This window comes from Delphinus delphis, chromosome 8 (assembly GCF_949987515.2).
Source record: "Delphinus delphis chromosome 8, mDelDel1.2, whole genome shotgun sequence".
Taxonomy (NCBI): Eukaryota; Metazoa; Chordata; class Mammalia; order Artiodactyla; family Delphinidae; genus Delphinus; species Delphinus delphis.
In genome coordinates this window covers 45,465,137-45,483,522 of record NC_082690.1, presented here as the reverse complement: position 1 = coordinate 45,483,522, position 18,386 = coordinate 45,465,137, and the positions used below count along the sequence as shown (strand labels likewise).

At 38.3% G+C, this 18,386-nt stretch overlaps 1 protein-coding gene and 1 long non-coding RNA gene across 7 annotated transcripts in view; one reads left to right on the top strand and one right to left on the bottom strand.

Moving 5' to 3' along the window:
- GRM5 (glutamate metabotropic receptor 5) overlaps positions 1-18,386 on the bottom strand; it is a 535,807-nt gene that overhangs the window by 111,291 nt on the left and 406,130 nt on the right. The gene's annotated exons all lie outside the window — the stretch shown is intronic.
- LOC132429612 (uncharacterized) overlaps positions 1-18,386 on the top strand; it is a 265,399-nt gene that overhangs the window by 111,019 nt on the left and 135,994 nt on the right. Inside the window, exon 4 of one of the 2 annotated variants that reach the window (XR_009520374.1) lies at positions 3,880-3,978. The exons of the other annotated variant lie outside the window; for it this stretch is intronic. This is a non-coding gene — a long non-coding RNA (uncharacterized lncRNA). The remainder of the gene's footprint in view (positions 1-3,879; positions 3,979-18,386) is intronic. 2 annotated transcript variants of the gene reach the window in all.

Genomic DNA, 18,386 nt, shown 5'->3' with positions numbered 1-18,386 from the left:
AATTTTGTTGTCCAAATCTCCCACATGGTGTCCAATTACAGCTAGTTATCCAGGGTTTAAAAAACATCCCCCCCCCCACTTTGAAGCAATTTACTATATGTTAGTTAAAATGTCCTAACCATAAAGCACCCTTGAATATTGTTTTTATATTTTGCTAGAATTTCCCAGATAGAACATATGCCAATTCAAGCAGAATGTGGAAAACATTTTAACATTTGTGGAAGCACGAGTTTGCACATGGTTTATAAATGCACAAACCTCTTGTGTTTCTCTCTACTGTGCCCTGTAGAGGTTTGTGACTTAGAATTGTTTGAGTTGCATTTTTCATACAGTGTGAATTTTGGCTGAATTCTTTTTTAGAATCACATTCTTTTATTTATTCTGAAGTGTTGAGATTCTTAGCTCTACGAAATTGCTAGAGAAAAATATTGTGCAGAAGAAAAATGCTAATAATGATATGGTTTATTGAATTTTACTGAATGCTGGAGACTAAGTGCTATGGACTGAATTGTGTCCCTCAAAATTCACATGTTGAAGTCCCAGCTGCCAGTGTATTGATATTTAGGATAGGGCCTTTGGGGCGTATTTGGGATGGGGCCTATGAGATGCGAGGGTGGGGCCCTCATCATGGGATTAGAGTCCTTATAAGAAGAGATACCAGAGAGCTTGCTCTCCTTCTCTCTGCCATGTGAGGAGGTGGCTCTCTGCAAGCCAGGAAGAGGTCCTCACCACAACCCAACCATACTGGCACCCTGATCTTGGTTGGGCTTAAATATCCCAGTCTACTCTATTTTGTTACGGTAGCCTGAACTGACCAAGACACTGTTAAGTGCTTCCTAGGTACTAGTCGATGTTCTTCTCATAAGGCCTCTATCAAGTAGGCATTTAATATCACCCCAAACTTACATCCGAAGAAAGTGTGGAAGGAGAGTTTCAGCAACTTGTGTAGCAAAGCTATTAAGTGGCAGAGGCAGGATATAAATCTAGCCTGTCAAATGCCAAAGCTTGCCCCCCTACTGTGCTGTCTTAACTTTCCATTTATGTAAATCCACCACTCAAGAATCATTTTAAGCACATTTGTCACAGTCATCAATATATAAATTTACCTCATATTTCTTTGTGAAACTTTTTTAGGTCTCTCATGGTCCCTGCTCTTCCTGTAGTTACTGTCTGAAACATAGATATTAAGGACAGTTGTCATTGGCTTCTAGCTTTGAGTTCCTCGTGCTTTCATCCAGGTTTCTAGTCTTCTATTGACTTAGTAATTTTGCCCCAGGTGTTCTTCATTAGCACTGCACGTCACTAAGGTACCAGTTCCACTTCTCTTATTTGTCTTTACATATTTCTACCTGTGTAACTTCAAACTTGAAATATTTTGCGTGAAACTCATCTTCTTTACCCACTCTGTCCCCCTTTTCTATTTTCCCTATTAACGAAATTTCTCAATAACCTATAATTGAAATCTTGAAGTCACCCTTGACTCCTCTCCCTGCCTTAACCCTGCAGAGGATCACCAAGGTTATGCCACTCTTCTGTCATCCGACAGTAGATGCTGTTACACCCTCAGATTCCCAGTAGCTTAATGCAATAAAAGTTTATTCCTTGCTCACATCCAGTACTAACCTCTATTTCATCCAATAAACTACAAATGATACTGTCAGATTAACCTTTCTAAACGTGATTTTTGATTATATAATTTTCTGCCTCAAAATTTTTCGTAAATTACTTAATATGTAGAAGAAAATTCCCCATGACATTGCCTAGCATATGCGATCCTTAAGAAATCTTTCCCCACTTTCATTTCCAGGCTTATCTGTTGTGACATTATGACACTTCCACCCTGGTTGAAAAGTATACCCTCCATCGCCTGAACAGGCCTTGTATTTTCTTAACTCCATTCTGCAATTTTTCTAGTCTTCTAAGCTTGGAATACTCTGCCTCAAACTCTCCCTCTCACAGCCCAACCAAACTTCAGGACTCAACTCAAATGCTAACCATATCATTAAGCCCTAATGTCCCCAGACACAAGTATTCTCTACCTTCTCTAATGCCTAGAGCTCTTAAGACCCATTTCATCATTTTCTACTTAACATATATAACCTTATTTTAAAGGTATCCCCAGATAAATTATAATATACCTGAAGGAAGAGATCAACCACTAGCTAATCTTTGCATCCTCTCTTACAACCCTTGAACTAGCTCATGATCTTGCTTGATGGAGGTTCAAAAAAATGATAATTTAATAAAGAAGCTGTAATAGGAGTTTAACAAATGCCCTGAATTTGTATCAATACTTTATTTCTTGAAAAGAAATCATGTGCCACTTAGGTCATATGTAATAACTGCTCTGAGAGTCATGAAGCCTTGAATTAATCAGTAAATATTTTGGAAGCAACAGCTTAGTGGGAGTCACCATGGAAACAGATGCATCCTCTAAGGACTCATTATTGTCCCTAAACAAGCAGAAGCCCTCTTCATAATGGACTTTTCTACTCCAGCACTGCTTTCTCATTTGCTCAGGCTATTCTTTTGGCTAGACCCCTCCTCTCCACTTACCCGTATCACATCCAAGCTGTCCCTTCCAGTTATCCTTGGATACCCTGATCTGCACTGATTTCTCCTATCCATAGACTACCATGACTCTTACTAATTGAGTCACACTTTCCCCCAATGCTTTAAACCTAAGAGGCCTTGTGGCAGAGTGAGCAGAGTGTGGACTCTGGAGTCAGACTGAATTCAGTACTTGTGGTGCAACCTGTCTTGGAAAAACTAGTGAACCTCCCCAAGCCTTAGTTTCCTACTCAACAAAATACGCTACTACTTCCCAAAGAAGTATACGAAGAATAAATGATAGAACTGTACTTGAATTGCCCTGCAATTCAAGGGCCTGGCATAGAGAAGCACTCAGTAAATGGAGGTTCCCTTTCCTTGACTTTCACTAATTAAAAATACCCACTGCTTCCACTGCTACTGTGTGGATCCAAGGCGTCATCTGTCATCTTATTGCTGCGATGACCTTCTTTTTTTTTCTTTTTTAATTTATTTATTTTTGGCTGCATTGGGTCTTCATTGCTGCGTGCGGGCTTTCTCTAGTTGCGGTGAGTGGGGGCTACTCTTCTTTGCGGTGTGCGGGTGTCTCATCGCGGTGACTTCTCTTGTTGCAGAGCACGGGCTCTAGGTGCACGGGCTTCAGTAGTTGTGGCACGTGGGCTCAGTAGTTGTGGCTTGCGGGCTCTAGAGTGCAGGCTCAGTAGTTGTGGTGCATGGGCTTAGTTGCTCTGTGGCATGTGGGATCTTCCCAGACCAGGGATCGAACCCGTGTTCCCCTGCATTGGCAGGCGGATTCTTAACGACTGTGCCACCAGGGAAGTCCCATGATAGCCTTCTAATTGTCTCCTTGATTGCTTTTTTGCCCACGCCTACCATTTATTCACGATAGCCAAAGTGATCTTTAAAAAAAGCCAGTACAAGTCCTTCCTTTGCCCAAATCCTCTAATGGTTTCATGTTTCTCGAGTAAAAGCCACGGTCAATGCAATGCCAATAAGACTCTACAAGATCTCACCCTCTGTTACCTCTGCCATCATCTACTATTTTTCCTGAACTTACTTTGCTCCAGCCATACTGGCCTTCCAACTACTTTCTAAAATATGGCAGCTCATGACCCTCTCTGGACTTTGTACCTGTGGTTTCCTACTCCTGGAATCATCTTCCCTTGTGTCTACCTGTTGCCCCTATGTTACTCCCTCATCTCCTCCTGAGATTTATACAAGTCACTTTCTCAGTAAGATTGTCCCTGACTACCCTATTTATTTATTTTTAAAATATTTATTTATTTATTTTCTTTTTCTTTTTCTTTTTTTTTTTTTGGCCTGCGTCAGGTCTTAGTTGTGGCATGTGGGGTCTTCGTTGAGGCATTCCGGATCTTTCACTGCAGCATGGTCTCTTCGTTGTGGCATGTGGGCTTCTCTCTAGTTGTGGTAAGTGTGTTTCCTCTCTCTAGTCGTGGTGCGCAGGCTCCAGGGCGCATGGGCTCTGTAATTTACGGCATGCGGGCTCTCTCGTTGAGGCGCGCGAGCTCAGTAGTTGTGGTGCGCGGGCTTAGTTGCCCTGTGGCGTGTGGGATCTTAGTCCCCTGACCAGTGATCGAACCTGCCTCGCCCACGTTGGAAGGTAGATTCTTTACCACTGGACCACCAGGGAAGTCCCTGACTACCCTATTTAAATTGTGCTCTTTCTAATGTTCTAAATCCTGCTTCCCTAATTTATCTTCCTCTTAGCAATTATCATCATCTAATATAGTGTAACTTACTTATTTTGTTTTACTATATCTTCCTCTAACAGGAATGTAAGCTCCATTAAGGCAGGTATTTTTGTCTGTTTTGTTTACAGCTATAGCTCCAGCACCTAAAAAAAATAATGAGGGGCACATAATAGGCATTTAGTAAGTATTTGCTGAAGAGATAAATAAGTTATCTAGTTTTAATAGTACATCCTTTATTCTTTTATATTGATACCTTGAAGTCAAGTACCAGATCATATGCTTCCTCTGGTTTCCACCCCAGCATGTTGTAAGGGTTCAACGATAACTTGCTAATACACATCATCTTTTAATAGTCAAGCTCTTCACATCATTTTCTCAGTGACCATGTCTTTGACAGAAGCTCTCTTGTCACCTCAATGCCCGTCACAGCTTTAGGGGACAATAGCTTCTTTATTTAGTAGCCATATGGCCTGGGTGGCAGTTGCCTACAATTTTTAAAGGTTGTGACATTGGCAATTACTGAAATGTCAAAACTCCAGGCCAACCATGTGGGTTGTGGCGACAACCATCCCACACAGTTGCTGTGGTGATGTGGGTAAACTCTATATAGCATCTGACACTGAGCCATAAGATTAGAGTTAAGATTAGCTCTATACAGTGCCTCAGGGAATGGCATTGGTTATAAGACAGGTATACTAGACTAAAACACCTATATTAATATGAAGACTAGGGCCACCAAGAGGCAGAGGAAACATTTGTGGGTTTTTTTTTATGTTGTATGCTAATAATATGCTGTTAATCATCACTTCTAGCCATGAGATTATTGGAAAATATATTTACTAATACCACATGGTGCAGTTCTTTTTCACAGTAATGTAAATGCCAGTATTTTCTAAAGCACACTCTATTGTGATAACTTTATAAGCATAAGGTACAATAGAACATTTCTAGAGATCCTTTTATAGAATCTTTACATATACCATCTTGTTTTATCTTCATAATGAATCTAAAGTATAAGTATTATCTAAATTGTATAAATAAAGAAGGCAAGGCTAAGTAACTAGCCCAAGGTTACAGAGTGAGTGAGTGGTGGAACTGAATTTAGCACAGGTCCTCACTCCGAAGCTCTTCTGTCACTCAGTATCGCTTCCTGAGTCAGCTCCAGGAGAGAATGCTGCACTGGGCATCTCAAAAGGGATGAGCTTAGGTATTAAAAGCAAGAGGAAAAATTCCTTCTATAAAATAAATGTCTATTTCACTATGGGCATCAAAATTACAAAAGATATAAGAGAGGAAGAATTCAGTTATTTGCTGGAATTCTCTGAAGCCTGAGACTAAATCTGTAAAAAAAAAAATTATATAATACATATGTTATACATATTCTAATATTATATATTATTATATAATTTGTATAAAATATATACTATTATATAATTTATATACTATATATATACTTAAATACCTCTTAAAAGCTTTATTAAAATAAAATTGACATACAGTGAACTGCACATATTGAAAGTGAGCAACTTGGTAAGTTTTCATTTATGTGTCCTTTTGTGAAATCATTACGGCAAACAAGATAATGAATGTATCCGTCACCTCCAAGATTTTCCTCATGGACTTCTTAATGCCTCCCATCCCCAGGCAACCACTGATCTGTGTTCTGTCACCATAGATTACTTTGTATTTTTATAAAGTTTCATAGAAGTTGACTCATCCAGTGTTTATCTTCCTTTTCCTGGTTTCTTTCATTCAGCATAATTATTTTGAGATTTGCTACATTTCTAGGTGTATCCATGGTTTACTGCTTTCTGTTGATTTGAGTAATATTCCATTGGACTAATGGCCATCCAAATTTTCCAGTGCCATCATTTCTCTGAATTGCTTGTATACCTTTGTCAAACCAGTTTTCCATATACATGTGAGTCTTTTTCTGAATTCCCTATTCTGTTCTGTTGATCTATTTTTCTATCTTTATGCTGTTACCACACCGTTTTGATTACTCTATTTTTAGACTGAGTCTTGAAGTCAGGTAGTGTTAATCCACCAACTTTCTTCTTTTTTTTTTTGAGAGTTGTTTTCAGTATTCTAGTTCCTTTGCATTTCCATAAAATATATTTAATTGGTTTGTCAGTTTCTGTTTAAAAAAGACTACTAAGAGTTTAATTGGAATTCTTCAAATCCATAGATAAATTTGGGAGAATTGACATCTTAACGTTATTGAGTTTCCTGATATGTACACACAGTGTATCTCTTTTTAAAAAAATTTATTTAAATCATCATCAGTTTTCTGAGTGATGCTTTGTAGTTTTCAGCATAAAGACTTGCATGTCTATTGCCAGATATACCCCTCAGTATTTCACATTTTTAATATTATTTTAAATAGTACTAACTTAAAAAAAATTTTTTATACAGCAGGTTCTTATTAGTTATCTATTTTATACATATTAGTGTATACCTGTCAATCCCAGTCTCCCAATTCATCACACCACCACCAACCCTGCCACCGCTTTCCCCCATTGGTGTCCATAAGTTTGTTCTCTAGATCTGTGTCTCAATTTCTGCCCTGAAATTGGTTCATCTGTACCATTTTTCTAGGTTCCACATATATGTGTTAATATACGATATTTGGTTTTCTCTTTCAGACTTACTTCACTCTGTATGACAGTCTCTAGATTCATCCACATCTCTACAAATGACCCAATTTCATTCCTTTTTATGGCTGAGTAATATTCCATTGTATATATGTACCACATCTGCTTTATCCATTCGTCTGTCAATGGGCATTTAGGTTGCTTCCATGACCTGGCTATTGTAAATAGTGTTGCAATGAAGGTTGGGGTGCATGTGTCTTTCTGAATTATGATTTTCTCTGGGTATATGCCCTGTAGTGGGATTGCTGGGTCATATGGTAATGCTATTTTTAGTTTTTTAAGGAACCTCCATACTGTTCTCCATAGTGGCTGTATCAATTTACATTCCCACCAACAGTGCAAGAGGGTTCCCTTTTCTCCACACCCTTTCCAGCATTTGTTGTTTGTAGATTTTCTGATGATGCCCATTCTAACTGGTGTGAGGTGATACCACATTGTAGTTTTGATTTGCATTTCTCTAATAATTAGTGATGTTGAGCAGTTTTTCATGTGCTTCTTGGCCATTTGTATGTCTTCTTAGGAGAAATGTCTATTTAGGTCTTCTGCCCATTTTTGGATTGGGTTGTTTGTTCTTTTAATATTGAGCTGCGTGAGCTGTTTATATATTTTGGAGGTTAACCTTTGTCTATTGATTCGTTGGCAAATATTTTCTCCCATTCTGAGGGTTGTCTTTTTTGTCTTGTTTGTAGTTTCCTTTGCTTTGCAAAAGCATTTAAGTTTCATTAGATCCCAATTTTTTATTTTTGTTTTTATTTCCATGACTCTAGGAGGTGGATCAAAAAAGATCTTGCTGTGATTTATGTCAAAGAGTGTTCTTCCTATGTTTTCCTCTAAGAGTTTTATAGTGTCCAGTCTTACATTTAGTTCTCTAATCCATTTTGAGTTTATTTTTGTGTATGGTGTTAGGGAGTGTTCTAGTTTCATTCTTTTACATGTAGCTGTCCAGTTTTCCCAGCACCACTTAATGAAGATACTGTCTTTTCTGCATTGTATATCCTTGCCTCCTTTGTCGTAGACAGGTGACCACAGGTGCGTGGGTTTCTCTCTGGGCTTTCTATCCTCTTCCATTGATCTATATTTCTGTTTTTGTGCCAGTACCATATTGTCCTGATTACTGTAGCTTTGTAGTATAGTCTGAAGTCAGGGAGTCTGATTCCTCCAGCTCCATTATTTTCCTTCAAGACTGCTTTGGCTATCCGGGGTTCTTGTGTCTCCATACAAATTTTAAGATATTTTTATTCTAGTTCTGTAAAAAATGCCATTGGTAATTTGATAGGGATTGCATTGAATCTGTAGATTGCTTTGGGTAATATAGTCATTTTCACAATGTTGATTTTTCCAATCCAAGAACATGGTATATCTCGCCATCTGTTTGTATCATCTTTAATTTCTTTCATCAGTGTCTTATAGCTTTCTGCATACAGGTCTTTTGTCTCCCTAGGTAGGTTTATTCCTGGGTATTTTATGCTTTTTGTTGCAATAGCAAATGGGAGCGTTTCCTTAATTTCTCTTCAGATTTTTCATCATTAGTGTATAGGAATACAGGAGATTGCTGTTAATTAATTTTGTATCCTTCAACTTTACCAAACTCATTGATTAGCTCTAGTGGTTTTCTGTTGGCATCTTTAGGATTCTGTATGTATAGTATCATGTCATCTGCAAACAGTGACAGTTTTACTTCTTCTTTTCCAATTTGTATTCCTTTTATTTCTTTTTCTTCTCTGATTGCTGTGGCTAGGACTTCCAAAACTGTGTTGAATAATAGTGGTGAGAGTGGACATCCTTGTCTCATTCCTGATCTTAGAGGAAATGCTTTCAGTTTTTCACAACTGAGAATGATGTTTGCTGTGGGTTTGCCATATATAGCCTTTATTATGTTGAGGTAGGTTCTCTCTATACCCACTTTCTGGAGAGTATTGATCATAAATGGCTGTTAAATTTTGTCAAAAGCTTTTTCTGCATCTATTGAGATGATCATATGGTTTTTGTCCTTCAATGTGTTAACATGGTGTATCACATTGATTGATTTGCATATATTGAAGAATCCTTGCATCCCTCAGATAAATCCCACTTGATCGTGGTGTATGATCCTTTTAATGTGGTGTTGGATTCTGTTTGCTAGTATTTTGTTGAGGATTTTTACATCTATATTCATCAGTGATATTGGTCTGTAACTTTCCTCTTTTGTGATATCTTTGTCTGGTTTTGGTATCAGGTTGATGGTGTCCTCACAGAGTGAGTTTGGGAGTGTTCCTTCCTCTGCAAGTGTTTGGAAGAGTTTGAGTAGGATGGGTGTTAGCTCTTCTCTAAATGTTTGATAGAATTCACCTGTGAAGCCATCTGGTCCTGGACTTCTGTTTGTTGGAATATTTTTAATCACAGTTTCAATTTCATTACTTGGGATTGGTCTGTTCATATTTTCTGTTTTTTCTTGTTTCAGTCTTGGAATGTTATACCTTTGTAAGAATTTGTTCATTTCTTCTGGGTTGTCCATTTTATTGGCATAGATTTGCAGTCTCTTAGGGTGCTTTGTATTACTGCGGTGTTTGTTGTAACTTCTTCTTTTTCATTTCTAATTTTATTGGTTTGAGTCCTCTCCCTCTTCTTCTTGATGAGTTTGGCTAATGGTTTATCAATATTGTTTATCTTCTCAAAGAGCCAGCTTTTAGTTTTATTGACCTTTGCTATTATTTCTTTGTTTCTATTTCACTTATTTCTGCTCTGATCTTTATGATTTCTTTCCTTCTGCTAACTCTGGGTTTTGTTTTTTCTTCTTTCTCTAGTTCCTTTAGGTGTAGGGTTAGATTGTTTATTTGAGATTTTTCTTGTTTCTTGAGGTAGGCTTGTATAGCTATACACTTCCCTCTTAGAACTGCTTTTGCTGCATCCCATAGGTTTCGGATCGTCGAGTTTTCATTGTTGTTTTTCTCTAGGTATTTTTTGATTTCCTCTTTGATTTTTTCAGTGATCTCTTCGTTATTTAGTAATGTATTGTTTAGCCTCCATGTGTTTGTGTTTTTTATGTTTTTTTCCCTGTAATTGATTTCTAATCTCATAGCGTTGTGGTCAGAAAAGATGCTTAATATTATTTCAATTTTCTTAAATTTACTGAGGCTTGATTTGTGACCCAAGATGTGATCTATCCTGGAGAATGTTCCATGTGCACTTGAGAAGAAAGTGTAATCTGCTGTTTTTGGATGGAATGTCCTATAAATATCAATTAAATCTATCTGGTCTACTGTGTCATTTAAAGCTTCTGTTTCATTATTAATTTTCTGTTTGGATGATCTGTCCATTGGTGTAAGTGAGGTGTTAAAGTCCCCCACTATTATTGTGTTACTGTCAATTTCCTCTTTTATAGATGTTAGCAGTTGCCTTATGTATTGAGGTGCTCCTATGTTGGGTGCATATATATTCATAATTGTTATATCTTCTTCTTGGATTGATCCCTTGAACATTATGTAGTGTCCTTCCTGGTCTCTTGTAACATTCTTTATTTTAAAGTCTATTTTATCTGAGTATTGCTACTCCAGCTTTCTTTTGATTTCCATTTGCATGGAATATCTTTTTCCATCCCCTCTCTTTCAGTCAGTATGTGTCCCTAGGTCTGAATTGGGTCTCTTGTAGACAGCATATATATGGGTCTTCTTTTTGTATCCATTCAGAGAGCCTGTGTCTTTTGGTTGGAGCATTTAATACATTCACGTTTAAGGTAATTATCGATATATATGTTCCTGTTACCATTTTCTTAATTGTTATGGGTTTGTTTTTGTAGGTCCTTTTCTTTTGTGTTTCCCACTTAGAGAAGTTCCTTTAGCATTTGTTGTAAAGCTGGTTTGGTGGTGCTGAATTCACTTAGCTTTTGCTTGTCTGTAAAGCTTTTGATTTCTCCATCGAATCTGAATGAGATCCTTGCCGGGTAGAGTAGTCCTCCTTGTAGTTTCTTCTCTTTCATCACTTTAAATATATCATGGCACTCCCTTCTGGCTTGTAGAGTTTCTGCTGAGAAATCAGCTGTTGACCTTATGGGAGTTCCCTTGTATGTTTTTTGTCGTTTTTCCTTTGCTGCTTTCAATAATTTTTCTTTGTCTTTAATTTTTGCCAACTTGCTTTCCTGTGTGTCTCGGCATGTTTCTCCTTGGGTTTATCCTGTATGTGACTCTGTGTGCTTCCTGGACTTGGGTGGCTATTTTCTTTCCCATGTTAGGGAAGTTTTCGACTATAATCTCTTCAAATATTTTCTCTGGTCCTTTCTCTCTCTCTTCTTCTGGGACCCCTATAATGCGAATGTTGTTGCATTTAATGTTGTCCCAGAGGTCTCTTAGGCTGTCTTCATTTCTTTTCATTCTTTTTTCTTTAGCCTGTTCCGCAGCAGTGAATTCCACCATTCTGTCTTCCAGGTCACATATCCATTCTTCTGCCTCAGTTATTATGCTATTGATTCCTTCTAGTGTAGTTTTCATTTCAGTTATTGTATTGTTCATCTCTGTTTGTTTGTTCTTTAATTCTTCTAGGTCTTTGTTAAACATTTCTTGCATCTTCTCAATCTCTGCCTCCAGTCTTTTTCTGAGGTCCTGGATCATCTTCACTATCATTATTCTGAATTCTTTTTATGGAAGGTTGCCTATCTCCACTTCATTTAGTTGTTTTTCTGGGGTTTTATCTTGTTCCTTCATCTGGTACATAGCCCTCTGCCTTTCCATATTGCCTATCTTTCTGTGAATGTGGTTTTTGTTTCACAGGCTGCAGGATTGTAGTTCTTCTTGCTTCTGCTGTCTGCCCTCTGGTGGATGAGGCTATGTAAGAGGCTTGTGCAAGTTTCCTGATTGGAAGGACTGGTTGTGGGTAGAGCTGGCTGTAGCTCTAGTGGGCAGATCTCAGTAAAACTTTAATCCACTTGGCTGCTGATGTGTGGTCTGGGTTCCCTCCCTGTTGGTTGTTTGGCCTGAGGCAACCCAACACTGGAGCCTTCCCAGGCACTTTGTTGGGGCTAATGGCAGACTCTGAGAGGGCTCACGCCAAGGAGTACTTCCCAGAACTGCTGCTGCCAGTGTCCTTGTCCTCACAGTGAGACACAGCCACCCCCGCCTCTCAGGAGACCCTCCAACACTAGCATATAGGTCTGGTTCAATATTCTGCCGGGTCACTGCTCCTTCTCCTGGGTTCCGATGCACACACTACTTTGTGTGTGCCCTCCAAGAGTGGAGTCTCTATGTCCCTCAGTCCTGTCGAAGTCCTGCAGTCAAATCCTGCTAGCCTTCAAAGTCTGATTCTCTAGGAATTTCTCCTCCCATTGCTGGACCCCCATGTTGGGAAGCCTGACATGGGGCTCAAAACCTTCACTGCAGTGGGTGGACTTCTGTGGTATTAGTGTTCTCCAGTTTGTGAGTCACCCATCCAGCATTTATGGGATTTGATTTTATTGTGATTGTGCCCCTCCTACCCTCTCATTGTGGCTTCTCCTTTGTCTTTGGACGTGGGGTATCTTTTCTGGTGAGTTCCAGTGTCTACCTGTTAATGATTGCTCAGCAGTTAGTTGTGATTCTGGTCCTCTCGCAAGAGGGAGTGAGAGCATGTCCGTCTACTTCACCATCTTGAACCAATCTCCCTAAGTAGTACTAATTTTTAATTTCACTTTCTGTTTACTGTTATTGTATAGAACTTCTGTGTATTAATCTTGCAAAATGCAAACTTAATAAACTCACTAGAACTTTTTGCAGACACCATTGGATTTTCTAGGCAAGAAATCATGCAATTTGTTAATAAAGACAGTTTTATTTTTCAAATCTGGCTGCCTTTAATTTCTTTAGTTGATGTATATTTCACTGACTGTCATCTCTGGTGGTCAGAGCTAATCTCTTTGCCTGATCATAGGGGAAAAACTTATTAGCTTGAGGAAGTTTCTGTCTAGTCCTGGTTTGCTGAGAATTTTATCAGAAATCAATATTAGGTTTTCACACATTTTACAATTTTTTAGGTTTTTAATAAAATAAATTACATTTATCAATAATTGCATATTTAATCAACCTTACATTTGGGGATAAATCCTACTTGGTCATGATATAGTATACTTTTTACATTTGTTGGGTATAATTTGCTAAAGTTTTGTTTGGAATATTTATACCAATATTTATGAAGTATATTGGTTTGTAGTTTTTTTTTCTTGTGATCATCTTGGTCTGATTTGGGTATCAAGGTAACACTGACCTCATTAATTGAATTGGGAAGTATTCTTGCCTCTTTAATTTTCTGGTAGAGTTTATGTAGAATTTGTAGCAGTTCCTCCTTAAATATTTGGTGGCAATTCACCAGTGAAACAGTATAGCCTAGATGGTTGTTTTGTGTGTGGTAAAGTTTTTAGCTACAAATTTAATTTCTTTACTGTATATAAGACTATTCTGGCTGTCTTCTGTGAACTCTCATACATAGTTTGTGAATTTCAAGGGATTTCTCTGCTTTATCTAAGTTGATGTTTATTGGGTAAAGGTGTTTTAAAAAATATTTCCTTATTTTCCTTTTCGTATCTGTAGACTCTGTAGTGGTGTTACCTCTCTCATCTCTGACATTAGTAATTTGTGTTTTCTCTCTTTTCCTGATCAGTCTATTTTTTCAATTTTATTGATCTTTTCAAAGAACCAAGCTTTAGTTCCATTGATTTGCTCTATTGTATTTCTGTTTTAGATTTCATTGATTTTTCACTCTGATCTATTACTTTCATTCTTCTACTCTGAGTTTAATTTGTTCTTCTTTTCCAAATTTCTTAAGGTGGATCTGTGGTCATTGAGTTGAAATATTCTTCTTTTCTAATATATCTAGTTAATGCTATACAGTTTCCCCTAAGTATTGTTTTAGCCCAAAGAATTGTAAATTTTTCCAGTCTAACTGCTGGGGACAGACACTGTTCATTGTCCCATGTGGGTGCCAGGAGCACTGTTCTCTCTAATCCTTTGGGGTGGTTCTTTCCCGGGTCTCAAGTATTATCCTCCCATGCATGTAGTGATCAACACTCAGTTGAATACTCAGGAAGGAGCCTCTGCAGATCCCCAGAGTTCTCTTTTCATGCCGCTTCTCTCCTCTTTGTTCCTGTGCTCTGCAAACTCTAGCTTCCTTGGTCTCTCTGAACTCACAGTTCCATCTTCTCAGCTCAGAGCGCTCACCTCATTTATTTTCTGTCTCTTAAGAATAACTTTCCTTCACTGCTTGATGTCCAGTGTCTTGAAAACTATTGTTTTATATACTTTGTCTTATTTTGTTGTTGTTATTTCAAGCAGGAGAATAAATCCAGTATCTATTATTTCATCTTTGTTGGAAGCAGGCATTTTCTTCCCATACATCATCCTATTTAAGCCTCTCTAGAGTCCTGTGAGTTAGGTGTTGTTTTTAATAATCATCCCCATCTCACACAGGAGAAGACTGAGACTCACGGAGACCTAGTATCAGCTACAGGTTAAGTTTTTTTATATAGATCTTCTGGGTCTAAATCCAGTGCCTCAAGTGACTGATTCAGCAAGCTTCTCAGGTCTCTCTTTGGTTTCTTTTAAATATTTTTAATACATCTTGGGTTTCAGTTCCAGTGTATTAAGAGTTTGGAAGCCTTTGCAGTTTCTAATTCAAGTGGCTTTCTTCTGGGGATTTCTTTGAGTACATTTTTTTGTTGTTGTTTTTGGCTGCATTGGATCTTTGTTGTTGTGCACGGGACTTTTTTCTCTAGTTGCGGAAACCGGAGGCTACTCTTCTTTGCGGTGTGCAGACTTCTCATTGTGGTGGCTTATCTTGTTGTGGAGCGTAGGATCTAGGCATGTGGGTTTCAGTAGTTGTGGCACATGGGCTCAGTAGTTGTGGCTCATGGGCTCTAGAGCGCAGGGTCAGTGGTTGTGGCACATGGGCTTAGTTGCTCCATGGCATGTGGGATATTCCTGGACCAGGGCTCAAACCCGTGTCCTCTGCATTGGCAGGTGGATTCTTTACTACTGTACCACCAGGGAAGCCCTCTTTGAGTAATTTTGATGGTGGAGTTTCATCATGGAAAATTACATGCACTAACACTTACTTGGATGGATAATTACCCTCATTTCTTAAATTCTGGAATTGAAACAAGAAATGTTACAACTTATGTTTCTCAAAGCTTTGATACGTTAGTATCTGAGGCCTTGATCTGGCTCTATGTTCCATTTCCTTAAAGTAGACTCCAAGATAGAGAAATTTTTATTCCCCTGGCAATGAGAAGTATCAAAGTGTAAAAAATCCAAGAATTATATTAAGCCAAAACTGTCATGTCAAATTCTAACTTAATTCTTTGGCCAATAGAAAGACAGGGGCTTCTGTTCAGCAGTTTTCACCATATACACTAATATAATGTGATGAAATTTCTTCTTAAATATATGGTTATTAATATTGTTCTAGTGTAGTCTTTTCCTGAAGTATGTGCTAATAATCAGCATTACATAAAAAGATGAGTTCATACATAGTAAAACAAACAGAAAAGGAGATGCTAGATTAAAGAAAGATACTTAATTTTTTTTTTACACAAAATTTGTCCTTTTTCAACAGGTTGGTGTACATTATGACAAGAAACCTCTAATTTGGGGGTAGCTGTGACACTCAGTTAATTTTGTTTAGCCCTTGTGAAAGTTCTCCTATAGTCCAGCTACTCTTACCAGACAATTCTTTCCTCTCAATGCACTGTTTTGGCTTTTCCAGCCATGTTTTCAATACGGAGAGATGCTGAAGTGTTTTGAGTAATGTCTAAACTACTAAAAAGCATTTTAAAAGCACACAAGATGGCAGGAAAAAAATTCTGATAAGGAGGTAACCTGTAACTAACCCACCTTAAGTCCCTCATGAGACATTTTTATTAGAGAAAATGTGGACACCTCCATCTGGAAATTTACTGCAACAGAAAGGGAAAAGAAACACTGCCACGCTAGTGGAACCAGCCTTTTTTTTTTTTTTTTTTTTTTTTGCGGTACGCGGGCCTCTCACTGTCGTGGCCTCTCCCGTTGCGGAGCACAGGTTCCGGACGCGCAGGCTCAGCGGCCATGGCTCACGGGCCCAGCCGCTCCGCGGCATGTGGGATCTTCCCGGACCGGGGCAGGAACCCGTGTCCCCTGTATCGGCAGGCGGACTCTCAACCACTGAGCCACCAGGGAAGCCCTGAACCAGCCTTTTTAAATAAAGGAAATTGTTTTAATGTCAAAATATTACAGACACTCCATAAATGTTATTTGTACCTTTAGTATAGAAAGGTATGTGTTGTAGAAAACACATAGTAGAAAGAAATTACTATGATTTCAGTAATTTAAAAACTAATTTATAATTTGTTAACTGCAACAGCTTGTGCATAAAAATAAGGTGCATGCATGTATAAACACACATATGTTCACACAAGGATACGCAAGACAAAGTTCGGTCTACTGACAGTGCTCAACCACCTAAGAATTCTAGACCCAGTTAACAAATCAACAGTGACCCCTGGGACTTGCAGCCCACAGATTGGGAACCATTCTTCTAGGTTCTATAGCCATTGTAACCCTACCTAGGTCTAAGAGAAATAAAGTCACATTTATTTAGCAATATTTATCAAATGCTTGCCATATACAAGGCATTGTGCTAGGAATTTGGAAAGCAGAGATGAGTAAGACATTTTCTCTTCTCTAGAACTTTATAATTTGATGGAGAAAGAGGAACATAACATGTTTACATGCTGGTGTAACAATGTGAAATTTCTGTTTGTATGTTGGTGTAATACAGTGGAAAAAATTACATTGCTGTAGCTGCTTTATCCCCTATGGGGATGGCATTGTTTTTTTCTCTGGAGTAAATTGGCCTTCTGTGGGGCAAAGTAACTTATTTATTTTGGTGTGTAGAAATATTAAGAAAGGAAGTAAGGATTACAGAGAAAGGAAGGGGTAAGAATCAATCAACATGGTGGCAGAAAGCTGGTGAGGGAGTGGGAGTGTGTGTGGGAGAGTACTGTGGTAGAATGTGGACTGGAAGAAATGTTAGACTGGATATAGTGGCCTGAGGACTTTTATCTGGATGGGGGTTGGTTAAGGTAAACTCTTATTAAATTAAAACATTCACACAGAAAAGGGTAAAAATCATAACCATACATTAATTTTTCTTAAAACAAATACATCCTGGCTCAAGCAATAGAACATTATTAGAGCCCCAGAAATGCCCTCGGGGCCAAAGTACTTTTATGTTGCTCTGAAACCATTTATCTCATCCTCATTTTGTTGATAGTAGTTTGCCACACACATAGATGCCTGTGTGAGTGGTTACTTGGTGGCATAAAGCTAAAGGAAGTGGAAGATCTATGTTCAGTATCTGGATTGCATGTGACAAAAAGAAGACAAAAGGCACAGGAAGTGCAATGTGAGGGAGACAGAGTTTCTTTGAGGATGGGCAGCTGGCGTTATTAGAAACCAGGAGAATGTGAGCTCAGTGGAATTGACAAATAGCTTGAGGTAGGCTTTTCACAGAGCAAGACTGAGCATGTGCAAAAGCACAGGGTCTTAAGGGGGGCATGCCACTTAAAAATGGAGGAACACAATCAGGAAGTGGCTGGAGCATAGATTCCATGGGTTTAAGAAATGAAAGATGAGATTTGAAAAATGTAAATGATGAATTTGAAGATTTTTGACTGGAGCAAAGGAGTTGGGATTCCTTTCTGTAGACACTGGAGAACCAAAGATCTTTAAGAATGTGAGTAACATGATGAGACCTGTTCTTTAGATGGACAGTTTAGGGACTAGTTTTCAGCATAAAATGGAGCAGGAAGAAACCGGTGTCAAAAAGAAGATTCAATATGGAGATTATTTTAATACCTGAGGTAAGAGATGATGATCTAAACCACAGCAGTAGTATAAAGGTTTGAATTCAGGCAGCCATGTAAAGGAGGGAACAGATGTGGAAGATGTTCAAACACTAGAATTAACAGTATTTGGTCACCAGTTGGCTGTGAGGATGAGAGAAGGGGACACAAGAGGATCCCTTAGTCCCACATCTTGGGAGACAGGGTGGATGAGTGTATCATTTACTTAAACTGAAGATGCAAAAAAGAAGGAACTCAAAGTTTGGGGCTGTGGTTGGAGCAGTTATAATGAGGTTAGTTTTAGATATATAAGTTTGAGGTGCCCTCAGGACATGGAGGTGAGAATAATTGTGTTAGTGTCATAAATGACACCTCTAGAAGTTACTGGAGATGACAGAGAGAAATCTTAGAAAAGAGATGGTAAATGAATGTCAGTGGGTGACAGAGTATAACTGTAAAGCAAATGGGTCCTTAAATTGGTTCCAAAATAGAATAGCATACAGTTACTAGAAGATAGTTTTATTTTAATTCTCTGTAGCTTTTATTACTGGGTTATTTAAATGAACAATTAGAATAATTAAATTATATTCTTAATACTTCTATTATTATTCATTAATTTATAATGTAAGTCTAAAATAATTGTGCATTTCAAGT